Source organism: Gracilinanus agilis, chromosome 1 (assembly GCF_016433145.1).
Source record: "Gracilinanus agilis isolate LMUSP501 chromosome 1, AgileGrace, whole genome shotgun sequence".
In the NCBI taxonomy this organism is placed as follows: domain Eukaryota; kingdom Metazoa; phylum Chordata; class Mammalia; order Didelphimorphia; family Didelphidae; genus Gracilinanus; species Gracilinanus agilis.
Window position 1 is genome coordinate 574224916 of NC_058130.1, and position 12466 is coordinate 574237381.

Consider the following 12466-nt stretch of genomic DNA (forward strand, 5'->3'; position numbering starts at 1 on the left):
TATACTTTCCTTATGTGTGAAAAATCAGGATTGAACTAGATGACTTCTAAAGTTGATTTAACTTTCATATTCTTTGATTCTTTAAACACAATAAATTATTTTAAAACATGTAAATGCTAAATTAAAAATAATTAAATCAAGAATTTATAAAATTGTAGAGGCACTAGTTATATATGTTCATGGATAATAGAGTAGAATTTTTATTTACTACAATGTGTCAACAATTTCTAGAAAACTCAAGTTTTTCCTTTTGTCCTTTAGGAATTCTCCTTGGGGTAAGCCTCTGACTGATCTGAGTGACTTACTGACCTTACCTCTGAACTTAACAAAAGAATTTAGATATGATTAATCGTCAATCTTGCCTTAGGTATCAGTGTTTAGTTTCAAAATTTTACCAACATGAACCTGGTAGTCTAGCCCCAGTCTGGAAACATCTTTTTGTAGCTAGTGCAAAGCATCAGCCTCTTCTTATCAGTCATTTCCTGGGCTCCTCCCTTCCTTTTATCCTATGTAATTCCGGGAAAGGTATATAAGGCCCGCAGCATTCTGTTACTCTTTAGAGAATAACCTTTGGTGGTGCATTCTCTCAAAGAAAGTTCCCAGAGTCCCAGAACCCTTGGTTTTGTGTGGTTTTTAAGCATTCAACACTGTGTGGTTTCCTAATATTATGAACTTGTCCCTTATCTGATTAAATATTCAAATTTTATGACCATCTTAGTGATTCTGTTTTTTTTCAAGTTAACATATGCAATGTATTTAAAAATTAAAAAGATAAAAATGCTCTCCCTGTTAATACTTACATCAGTTTTATCTCATGATGGAAAGGCTGTTAAAATAGTGCATTTTTTCTAATTCATGATCAATTGATCAGATTTCATTCAGAAGATACAACACTCTGGAACATAGAAGGAGTCTTGACTCTCCTACTCACTGAGTTCAGAAATGAAGAAACTGGCATTAAAGATCAATCACAGAGAAACAATAGTAAAACCATTTCTATGCTGTTTCTATAGACTTATAAGTCAGTTATACATTCTTATGGTGCCCTTTATAAACTTGTGGTAGATATACTCAACATTTAAGTGTTTTGGGTATATCTACCACAAATTAATTAATATTATAAGTCAGAAGAAAATATTGGTAATAGTGTAGTTGGCATTTATATAAAGATCCCTGTGTTTAAATTCTATCTATACCTTATTTTAACTGTAGGGCCATAAGCAATTACTGAAATTAAGTAAATCTCAGGTTCTTCATCTCCAAAAAGAATAATAGGATTGTGGATTTAGGGCTAGAAGTAAGCTTTCTAAAGATAGAAGTCAAACTTTCTTATTATAAGTTAATTTACTTAACTAGGGTCATAGATCAGTAAAAGTTTCTGAGGCAGGATTTTAATGAAGGTATTCTCCATAGAAAGCACAGAATGCTATCTATAGCAACCTATACACACACTATATATTTTATAGGATTTTGGTGAGGAAAATGATTTGTAAAATTTAAAGTGTTGCTAAAACTTATTAACAAAAGCTTTCTGTCTCTTACCAACACCTATGCACAGGTATACATATCTGTCCATAGTACTACATGCATGTGAAATATTAAATTATTATATATACAATTTACATGTTGTAGTATGCAGAATTGGGGGATATAGTTTTTTCTAGCTTTGGCTGAGTTCCAAAAAGCTGTTAGAGGTTTTAGAATCTTGAGGAGAGGCAGTTGACTAGATCTTCCGTGGAGGGAGGAAGTCAATGATCGAGCTCTTAGATTATCTAGCTTCAATATTGAAATTTAGCCTAGCATTGATATATTTACTTAAGAAATTATTATTTTAGATAGACCCTTTATAACTTCCTTTCCCAATACCACCCTGCCTTCCCTCCCTTACCTTAGTGGCTGTGGAGTTTATAAGGAGAGAAATTATAGAGGAGTTAAATCTGTGAAGAGTTATCTAATTGACAGCATCATTTATAATTTAATCAAATCATCATTTATTCCTTTTAGATAGCATTTTGTAAAACTGAGTGAGGCAGGTCCTTACTTAGATTCCATCTTTACTTCCCTCCTTCCCCCACCTGAGGTTCCTGAGATAACTGATAGGGCTTTCCTTTAATCCACCTTCCTAACAACATCCTTCAAATAAATAAACCCTTTGTGTTTCAATAGTCCTATTTAATGTAATTTGTCTGTTAGTTAACAAGAGGGAAGATGAGGGAAAGAGACAACATACTCTGGGTTTAGAGAGAAGCTGGGGCATCCATCTTGAAAGAAGGTGTTACTTCAAAATAGGTCCCTTCCTGTGAAATAACCTAAAACCTGTTTGTTAATTTCAGTCTAGTCTGTTTCCCTCAGCTTATGTTTGAGTCTAAATCCTAGTCTGTAAGCCTGCTGTATTAGTTTGTTTAGTTTAACTTCTCTTCTCCCAAAAAGATCTCTGTTTCCCTTCTGTGTTATACTCCTGACTTCAGTCCTTTTATACCCTGAATCTCCTTTAATCCCAGCCTACCTGAAGCCTAATTTATCCACTTACCAAGTCTCCAACATCCTCCTTTCAATTCCCTTTCCCAAACACCTTTCCTCAAATTACCCCCGAAACAATGTATGATATATTTTAAAGGTAAATCTTAATTATTAACATCTTATCCATCATTTTATTGACTCTAATCAATAATGACTTATAGCATTTGCTTATCTCCAAGAATTAAATTATATTAAAATTTTAACAACCAAATTTTATGATCTGGCACAAGATTGCTCCAGCAAACCACTGGATATTACTATTTTTCCCCTTTATACCTATATAAGAAAAATATTCCCTGGAATTTATTCAAACTGACTTTAGTGTTGAAAATCTATAACATTTTATTTAAAATATGTTTGGACTATATGCATAGACAAGTTCACAAAGAGAAATAATTGTGCTAGATAATCAACAATGGGAAGAAATAATGCAGATGCACAGAGAAATTTATGGCAATAATAAGGATGATTATATAAGGGATCAGTTTTCTCATTCCATCACAGAAACATTGGGTGAGAAGCATAAGGATCAATCAAGCAATTGCAACAGCTCTTATCATGAAGCTTTGCAATCTTGTTCAAAATCATCAAAAACTCAAACTCCTCTCTTTTTTTCCAAGTAAGAAACAAAGGGGAAACTTGGATAAAGAACATTATAGCAATGATTTACTTTATAGTCAGAAAAGAATACATTCAGTAACCTCAGGGGAGTTAAATGCCAAAATTCTATCCCACTCACTTGCTTCAGACACAATGTCACAGATTGAGATTAAAGAGCAAACAAATCAGTACATTGGCAAAAACTTAGATTTAAAAATGCAAACCACTGAGTTACAGGATGATAAAAGCTGTTTAGAAAATTCTACATCCACTTTTCTCAATCCCTTAGCTGAAGAATTCCAACCAGAAGTTTGGGGAAGGGAAAGGGAGAAGTTGTCATCCCCAGTAACCAGTGTGGCTAATAACATCAGTAATGAAGCTTGATCAGTGATTGAAGAAACAACACATCTGACTTGAGTCACACAAACTTCAGGACAAGATAGGGAAGATCAGTCAGCTTTTAAGTCAACAGTCGTACCTGAAGTGTTAAAGGGAACACAATCTAACTACCATACATTCCTGAATACTACTGAGGGGAAAACTTCTGATTTGGAGCATGACAGTTCTTTAAATATCAGAATGGACAGTGAATCAAATCAAATCTCCATTTCTGCAGCCCTTATCAAAAGCCAACATGAAGTTTGCACAACTGATAATGACTCACTAGCTTTCAGAGTCAAACCACTTCTGACTGGACCTATTCCTTGTGTTTGTAAAAGTACCTTTACTGCCTGGAAGAGTTCAGCCTCTTTCCCCTCAGTATCCTCTGTCTCTAGCCTGAGTGTCTACTCTGTGTTATCTGCCTCTCCTGAACACCTCTTCTGCACCCTTACCATCCAAACACTGCCTTGTCCATTCCTCCCCTAAACTCAGCCATCCCTTTCATTCCTCTCTTATCACCACAATCACCTTTACCCCTCCTTCACTCAGCAAGGGAAGGAGATCACACCCCTCAACTTCAGTGTACCCCCCTTTTATCCATAACAGGTGATCATTTAGGGTAATATGAGAAGTAGCACTAGTCTGTGCTTACCTAATTTTCTTTTAATTTCCTTCTTTATATACAAGTCATTCACCCATTCTAAATTTATCTTGGTATATGGTGTGAGATGTTGATCTAGATCCAATCTCTCTTATATTGTCTTCTAATTTTCCCAGCCATTTTTTTCAGTGGATTTTTGTCCCAAAAGCTGAACTCTTTGAGTTTATCATAGACTGTCTTGCTGAGGTCACTTACCCCAAGTCTATTCCACGGATCCTCCATTCTGTCTCATAGCCAGTACTACATTGTTTTGATGACTACTGCTATATAGTACAGTTCAAGAACTGGTACTGCTAGGCCACATTCCTTCACGTTTTTTTTTCATTATTTCTCTTGATATTCTTGCTCTTTTGTTCTTCCAAATGAACTTTTTTGTAGATTTTTCTAATTTAGTAAAAAGAGTTTCTTGGTTTGATAGGTATGACACTAAATAAGCAAATTAATTTGGGTCAGATGCTTTATTTTTCATCCTGCAACTTTGCTAAAATCTATTATTTCCACTAGTTTTTTAGTTGATTTAATATAATTTTTTAAGTAACCCATCATATCATCTGCAAAGAGTAATAGCTTGGTCTCCTCATTGCCTATTTTAATACCTTCAATTTCTTTTCTTCTCTAATTGGTACTACTAGAGTTTCTAGTAGAATATTAAATAATAGAGGTAATAATGGCCATCCTTTTTTAACTCCTGATCTTATTGGGAATGCTTCTAATTTATCCCTATTGCAGATGATGCTTATTGATGGTTTTAGATATATACTATTTATTATTTTTAGGAAAGTCTCTTCTATTCCTATACTTTCTAGTGTTTTCAATAGGAATGGGTGTTGTATATTGTCAAAGGCTTTTTCAGCATCTATTGAGAAAATCATGTGATTCTTGTTGGTTTGCTTGTTGATATGGTCAATTATGTAAATGGTTTTCCTAATGTTGAACCATCATTGCATTCCTGCTATAAATCCCACCTGATCATAATGAATAACCCTCCTGATCACTTGCTGGAGTCTTTTTCCTAATATTTCATTTAAGATTTTTGCATCTATGTTCATTGAGGATATTGCTCTGTGCTTTTTTTCTTTATCTACCTGACTTTAGGATCAGTACCATATTTTTGTCATGAAAAGAATTTGGTATAATTCCTACTTTGCTTATTATATCAAATAGTTTGTATAGTATTGAGATTAGTTGTTCTTTGAATGTTTGATAGAATATACTTGTGAATCTATCTGGTACCAGGGATTATTTCTTAATGAGTTCTTTGATGCCTTGTTCAATTTTTTCTCTGATATGGGATTATTCAATTATTCTATTTCTTCTGCTGTTACCTTAGGAGATTTATATTTTTTAAATATTCATCCATATCACCTAGATTGCTCTATTTATTGCTGCCCCATTCATTTTTTGGTTTGATTTATCTAGATCTGATAGAGGAGTATTTAGATCTCCCACTACTATGGTTTTACTATCTATTTCCTCCTTGAGCTTTGGGATTTTCTCGTTTAAAAATTTGGATGCTATACCATTTGGTGCACACACATTTAATACTGATATTTCCTCATTGTTTCTATTGCCTTTTATCAGGATGCAATTACCTTCCCTATTTCTTTTGATCAGATCTATTTTTATTTTGGCTTTGTCAGATATGAGTGCAACTCCTGCTTTCTTTTTCTCAGTTGAAGTCCAATAGATTTTGTTCCACCCTTTCACCTTTACCCTCTTTGTATCTACCTGCCTCATGTGTGTTTCTTGTAGACAATATATAGTAGTCTTTTGGTTTCTAATCCTCTCTGATATTTGCATATGTTTTATGGGTGAGTTCAAATCGTTCACCTTCAGAGTTATGATTGCTATCTGTGTATTCCCCATCATTTAGAAATACTCTCCTATTTCTGCCTGTTCTTTTCTTGCTGTTTCCTTTTAAATCACTGGTTTGCTTTTAATCAGTCCCCCTAATTCTAATTCTGACCCTTATTTAACTTCCTTTTCTGGCCTCTCCATTTTTTCCTCCTCTTATAATTTTTAAAGCCTATTAAATTCCCTTCCCTTTCTTTCCCTCCCTTTATGTACTCCCTGCCCCACTCCCCCTCTGATTTTTCCCTTCTGACTTTCCCTGTAGTGTAAGATAGAATTCGGTACCCCAATGGACTTAGCTAATCTTCCCTCTCAGAACTGATTTGACTGAGAATAAGGTTTAAGTATTACTTATTAACACTCTCTTTCTCTCCTTCTTATAATAGTATTCTTCCCCTCCCCTTCCCATACACCTCTCTGTGTAGTAAATATTATCCTATTTTTCTTATTCCTTCAAGTTTCTCTTGGTTCCATCTTCATTTCCCTGCCCCTTTTCTTTATTTTTTTGCATATCATCTTAGAATAGTGAATACAATTTTTGAGAGTTACAAATAACATTTTTCCACTTAAGAATGTGTTATTTGGTCTTACTGATGTCTTTAAAGAAGAACCTGAATTTTTTTCTCTTTCCCCTCTGTTTCTCATTTACCTTTTCATGTTTCTCCTGATTTTTGTGGTTGGATATCAAACTTTCCACTTAGTTCTGGTCTTTTCTTTACAAATGCTTGGAAATCTTCTATTTTGTTGAAAGCCCATACTTTCCCCTGGAAGTATGAAGTCAATTTTGATGGGTAGATGATCCTTGGTTGTAGACCCAATTCTCTTGCCTTTATGAATATCATATTCTAAGCCTTCTGTTCTTTTAATGTGGGGGCTGCTAGATCCTCTGTAATCCTGGTTGGTGTTTCTTGATATCTTAATTGTCTCTTTCTGGCTTCTTGTAATATTTGCTCCTTAACTTGGGAGCTTTTGAATTTGGCTATTGCATTCCTGGTGGTTGTCTTTTGAGGATTTATTGTAGAGGGTGTTCTATGGTCTCTTTCAATGTCTATTTTGCCCTCTTGTTCAAGGATATCAGGGCAGTTTTCTTGGATAATTTATTTTAGTATGACATCTAGATTTCTCTTTGTCTCTGATTTTTCTAGAAGAATAATTTTCAAGTTGTCTCTTCTGGACCTGTTTCCTTGATCTGTCATTTTATCATTGAGATAGTTTTTGTTTCCTTCTATTTTTTCAGTCTTTTGACTTTGCTTTATTAATTCTTGCTGTCTTGTGAGATCATTGCCTTTTACTTGCTCAATTCTAACCTTTAAAGACTGTTTTTTGGCTATAATCTAATAATACTAAGTACTAATATTTTTGCCTAAAGCTCAGGATGGAGCTCCAAGACAGAACAAAGAAATCCTTAAATGACTACTTCCAGGAATGTAAAAACTAAATTCAAGAGAAATCAAGCCAAGGTAAAATATTTCAACCAGTCAGAAAAAACCCATTCAAATACCATAGAGCTACGATCAGGATTACATAGGACATAGTGGCTTCTACATTAAAGTATCAAAAGGCATGGAATATGGTATTCATAAAGGCCAAAGATCTGGATTTAAAACTCAGAATTACCTATCCGCAAAAGTGAGTATATTTTTCAGGGAATTTTTCAGTTATTCAATACTATAGGAGATTTCTGAGCATTCCTGAGGCATAAGCCAGTCCTAAATAAAAAATCTGAAGCCCAAAAACTAGAAACAAGAGAAGCCTAAAAAGCTAAATAAGAAAGAAGAATTTTTTTTTTAGGTAGGACACTTCTCCTTGCAAAATAAAGCAATTGATTTTGTTGTTTTGTTTTTTTTTTACATGATTCATGTTTTTACTTTCCCCTTCACCTCCTCAAACTCCCCCCCCCAATAGGCAACGCGCATTTCCACTGGTTTTAACATGTGTCATCAATCAAGACTTATTTACATATTCTTGATAGTTGCATTGGTGTGGTTGTTTCCAGTTTACATCTCAAATCTTGTCTGCATCAACCCATGTGTTCAAGCAGTTGTTTTTCTTCTGGGTTTCCTCTCTTATAGTTCTTCTTCTGAATGTGGGTAGTATTCTTCTCCATAAATCCCTCAGAATTGTCTTGGGTCATTGCTGTTGTACAGAAGTCCATTACTTTCATTTTTACCACAGTGTATCAGTCTCTGTGTACAATGTTCTTCTGGCTCTACTCCTTTCACTCTGTATCAATTACTGGAGGTCTTTCCAGTTCATATGGAATTCCTCCAGTTTATTATTCCTTTGAGCACAGTAGTATTCCATCACCAACATATACCACAATTTGTTCAGCCATTCCTCAATTGAAGGGCATACCCTCATTTTCCAGTTTTTTGCCACCACAAAGAGCATGGCTATAAATATTTTTGTACAAGTCTGTTTATCTCTGATCTCTTTGGGGTACAAACCCAGCAATGATATGGCTGGATCAAAGGGCAGGCATTCTTTTATTGCTCTTTGGGCATACTTCCATATTGCCATCCAGAATGTTTGGATAAGTTCACAACTCCACCAGCAATGCATTCATGTTCCAATTTTGCCACATCCCCTCCAATATTCATTACTCTCCCCTGCTATCATTTTAGCCAATCTTCTAGGTGTGAGGTGATACCTCAGAGTTGTTTCGATTTGCATTTCTCTAATTATTGGAGATTTAGAACACTTTCTCATGTGCTTATTTCTTTCTGAAAATTTTCTATTCATGTCCCTTGCCCATTTATCAATTGGGGAATGGCTTGATTTTTTATACAATTGATTTAGTTCCTTGTATATTCAAGTAATTAGACCTCTGTCAGAATTTTTTGTTATATTTTTCCCAGTTTGTTGTTTCCCTTCTGATTTTGGTTGCATTGTTTTTGTTTGTACAAAGCCTTTTTAATTTAATATAATCAAAATTATTTATTTTACATTTTGTAATTTTTTCTAACTCTTGCTTGGTTTTAAAATCTTTCCTTTCCCAGAGATCTGACAAGTACACTATTCTGTGTTCACTTAATTTACTTACAGTTTCCTTCTTTATATTCAATTCTTCCATTCATTCTGAATTTATCTTGATGTATGATGTGAGATGTTGATCTAAACCTAATCTATACCCTATTGTTGCTTAGCCAGTACCATATTGTTTTGATGACCACTGCTTTATAGTATAGCTTAATATCTGGTGCTACTAGGCCACCTTCCTTCACAATTTTTTTCATTATTTCCCTTGATATTCTTGATCTTTAGAAAGAAGAAATATAAGGGACTTATCAAAGTCAAAATGTTTATATGTCCATATGGAAACACAATTTCTATAATTCTCAAAAATTATTCTTAATAGTAGAGAATATCAAAGGAATTGTCCCAGAAAGAGGGTGGGGAAGTAAGCTAATTATGATGATATGATATGTATGATAATATAAGATGATTTGATATGTATGTAAGTGTGATGATATGAAATCATATATATGTATGATATGTATGCATATGAATGATATGTAAAGAAATCAAAGGGAAAAAGAGGGTTGTACTGAGACAAAAGGCAAGGGAGAGAAAGAATAGAGGTAAAAATCATTATAGCACACAGAAGATAAGGCTGGTGACAGGCAATGCTTAAACTTTACTCTCATGTTAACTGGTTCAGAGAGGGAAAAATAGGTATACTCAATGGGGTAAAGAATTCTATCACACAGAGCAGTAGAAGGGGAATAAGACAGAGGAAAGAGGGAATAATTGAAGGAAGGGGGATTTGGGGGGGGTGAAGCAAAATACTGGTGAGAAGGAACAGAGTGAAAGGGAATAGAGCAGGATATAAAGGGGATTATACGATGGAGGGCAACATACAGTTAGTAATCATAACACTGAATATGAATGGAATGAACTCACCCATAAAATATTTAAGAAGGAAAAAAGGGGTTTTATGGGTTCAATATATTAAAAGGTAGTCCCCAGGGGAAATTTCCCCAATTAAGGAATAATCTTAAGTCAAAATTGCCTTTTATGGGTGTTTATTTATTTACAGTTAGGAAGGTTGAAGGTACGGAGATTGAGAGAGAGAAACTCTGGCCCAGACCAGAGGCCTGGACCAGGTAAGAATTTAGAGGCCCAGCAGAGGGACACAGAGGTTAATTAAACAAGGCTTCTAGCCACAAGGCCTCCTCCAATAAGAGAGGCCTCCTTAAGGCTAGAGCCTCCAGAAATGCCAAGGGAAGAGAAAGAGAGTCAGCCTAACTTACCCACAAAGGGAAGCAGTCAGAGGTCCCACCAGAGTCTCAGCATTCCAACACTCCTCCATGAACCAGAAGAGTTCCTCACCTGATGCTGTCTTCTACCCTATCCCTCAGCTGACTGAGGATCCTCTCCTTTTAAAGGGGTCACTTATGTGTCACTTCATTCTCCTCCCTCCTAATTCACATGTCCAATCACAATAGATGCTTTCTCACAGAAAGCATAGGGGGTGGTGCCTCAATTTTGATTGGTTACTCACTATAGCACATATGGGTTAGGACCTCCCAGAATTGGAAGTTGCTCTCATCTTTGTGTAGACTTAATTTTAATTATCACAAACACAAGCAGATAACAGGGTCGATTAAAAATCAGAATTCTACTATATGTGGTTTATATCTTAGGCAGGGTGACACACACAGATTCAAAGTAAAAGGCTGCGGCAGAATTTATTATGTACCCTCTAAAGTAAAAACAAAACAAAAAAAAAACAGAAGTAGCAATCATAATAACAGACAAAGCTATGGCAGAAATTGATCTGATTAAAAGAAATAATGATGGAACTTATAATTTGCTAGCGGTTACTATAAACAATTTTGTAATATCATTATGAAACATTTATGAACCAAATGGTATAGCATCATGATTTCTAAAAGAAACAAATTAAGGAGTTCATAAAGAAAATAGTAAGAATATACTAGTGGGGGATCTCAACCTTCCACTTTTAGAACTAAATAAATTGAAACAAAAAATAAATAAGAAGTAAGGGAAGTGAATGAAATAGCAGGGGAAAAAATAGTTAATAGATATCTGAAGAAAACTGAACAGGAATAAAAAGGAATATGTTTTCTTCTCAGTAGTACATTGTACATATACAAAGATTGGTCATGTATTAGGGCAAAGAAATATTGCACAAAGATGCAGAAAAGCAGAAATAATAAAATCAACTTTTTCAGATCATAATGTGATACAAAAAGTTATACTTAACAAAGGTCCAAGGAAAGCAAATTTAAAATTAATTGTAAATGAAATAATCTAATTCTTTAAAACTGGTGGGTCAAAACAGAAATCATAGAAACAATTATGATCTTCATTAAAGAGCATGACAATGAGGATACAGCACATCAATACCTATGGGATACAACTAAAGTAGTAGTCAGGGGAAACTTTATAACTCTGAGTGCCTATAGCAACAAATTAGAGAGGTAGAAGATCAATGAATTGTGCTTGCAACTAAAAATTAGAAGAACAAATTAAAAATCCCCAGATAAATAAATTTGAAATCCTAAAAATTAAAGAAGAAATTAATAAAATTGAAAGTAAAAGAACTATTGAACTAATAAATAAGACTAGAGGCTAAACCAATAAAACAAATAGAGTACTGGTTAATCTAATAAAAAGAGAAAGAAGAAAATCAAATTAACACAAACAGAGGTCATAAGAATTATCTCACCTCTAATGAAGTAAAAATCAAGGTAATTATTTAAGCTATTTTGCAGAATTATATGGCAATAAATATGACAATCTAGGGAAAATGAGGAAACATTTATAAAAATATAAACTTCCCAGATTAACAAAAGAGGAAATAGAATCCCTAAATAGTCCCATCTCTGAAAAAAGAAATTGAACAAGTCATTAAGGGACTTCCTAAGGGAAAAAAAATTAAAAAAACCTCTGGGCCAGATGCATTCACAAGTGAATTCTATCAAATATTTAAGGAACAACTAATCCTGATACTATGCAAACTATTTGAGACATTAAACAAAGGGGGAATCTTATGAAATTATTTTTATAACATAATTATGGTGTTGATTCGAAAGCTCATGTGAAGGATAAGATAACAATAAAAATGGCAATCATACCCAAATTATTCTACTTATTCAGTGCCATACCTATCAAAATACAAAAAAGTTATAGAATTAGATAAAATATATAACAAAGTTCATCTGGAAGAACAAAAGTTCAAGAATATCAAGGGGAATAATAAAAAAAATGTGAAGGATGGGGGCTTACCAGTACCAGATCTTAAACTCTACTATAAAGATATGGTCATCAAAACAATATTATATATATATATATATGTATATATATGTAATAGACTAGGGATAAATGACCTCAGCAAGCTAGTGTTTAATAAAACCAAAGATCCCAGCTTTTGGGAAAATATCTCAATATTTGACAAAAACAAAAGCTAAACAACAACAACAACAA